The sequence below is a fragment of the Zingiber officinale genome, chromosome 5A, assembly GCF_018446385.1.
Source record: "Zingiber officinale cultivar Zhangliang chromosome 5A, Zo_v1.1, whole genome shotgun sequence".
Lineage (NCBI taxonomy): Eukaryota > Viridiplantae > Streptophyta > Magnoliopsida > Zingiberales > Zingiberaceae > Zingiber > Zingiber officinale.
Genome location: NC_055994.1, coordinates 78,912,512 through 78,914,182, shown reverse-complemented (window position 1 = coordinate 78,914,182; position 1,671 = coordinate 78,912,512).

Below are 1,671 nucleotides of genomic sequence, written 5' to 3'. Positions count from 1 at the left end.
TAGCTTTATTATTTCAGTTTCAGCACTTATGCATTTCATTTATGCATTTCGAGTTTTGTGAGATAGATTAGTACTTACTAAGCGTTTTCGCTTATAGATCTTGTCTTCTTTCCTCCTACTGCAGATAAAGGAAAAGCTAAGATATGAAGGGAGGCGACGGGGGGTGGGTGATGATGGATGTGTGTGGTGACTGAACTATGGAGAGGTCCAGAGGGGACTAGCAAGACTTATTTATTTAGAGTTTATGTCTAGTTTATTTTCCTTATTTCTGTTATGAAATTATGAGTTTATGATTGAGTTTGATGTGCATTGTAGCTTATTATGCTTCATTCTGGGAGCTTGAGTTTAGTTCATGTTGCTAGATTAGTTTTTGATTATGATATGATTTATTACTGCGTGGTTGTGAATAAATTGTGATCCAGCCGCATGTGGCTGTGTATATATCTTGTGTATTATAGATTTGGTCACCGGTACAGGGGAGACTCTGCCGAAATTTTTCGGTAGGAATTTCTCTGAACCGTGATAAATCTAAGTGTCGCTAATAATAGCATAAGTGACACTAGTAAGTAGAGTAGGAGTTAGGTAACGGTCGCCCTTAGAGAGTAGTAGTAAGAAGGGTGGTTGTTACAATATTAACATGATTATGGGCGGACCCACTGATGGGGATTCTAACAGAGCCAGAAAAGCACATGCCTGAAGGTTGGAGATTCATGCAGTAGGATGCAGCATGGAACGAGCAGCCGGTCCTGAAATAAGCTTCGGGCCCAAGGATCTTGAGGGGGTAGAGATACCTCATGATGACGCATTAATCATCAAAGCTGTGATAGCTAACTACGCCATCGCCCGTACCTTCATAGGCACTGGCAGCTCAGTCAACATTATATTCAAAAAGGCTTTTGATCAGCTACAAGTTGACCCCAGTGAACTTCAACCGATTGCAACTCCTTTGTATGGATTCACAAGCAATGAAGTGCAACCTTTGAGTCAAATAAAATTGGCCATTTCTCTGGGAGAGGAACCCCTTATGAGAACCAGGAGATCCTACTTTATGGTAGTAGATGCTCCATCTTCTTATAATGTGATATTGGGACGACCTGCCCTGAATGAGTTCAGGGCGGTCGTTTCTACTTTCTGTCAGAAGATTAAGTTTCCTGTGGAGGATCAGGTCGGAGAAGTATGGGGTGATCAAAAGACAGCCCGAAAATGTTACGTAGAAATCATTCGGACTGAGGCTAACACCACTCGGAAGATCCAAAGAATGGAAGTTAATGCCATTCGCGAAAAGCTGCCGACCCTGGTTTATGAGGAAAAGGAAGAAGTTCAAATCCAGACTGGGCGGCCAGAAGCTACCACCTACGTTGCAGCCGATCTCGATCCTGATCTTAAAGCTGAGTTGGTGCAATGTTTGAAGAGGAATAATGATGTATTTGCCTGGAATCCCAAAGAAGTTTCGGGCATTTCTCCTGCTGTCATGGAACATTCCTTGCATGTCTTTCCGGATGCCCACCCCGTCATGCAAAGGAACAGGAGTTTCAGTATGGAGCAAAATCAGATTATCAAGGAAGAAATAACCAAGCTTATGGAGGCCGGATACATTAGGGAAGTGCAATTCCCGAGTTGGTTGGCTAATGTGGTGTTAGTCTCTAAACCTGGGAATAAATGGCGAGTGTG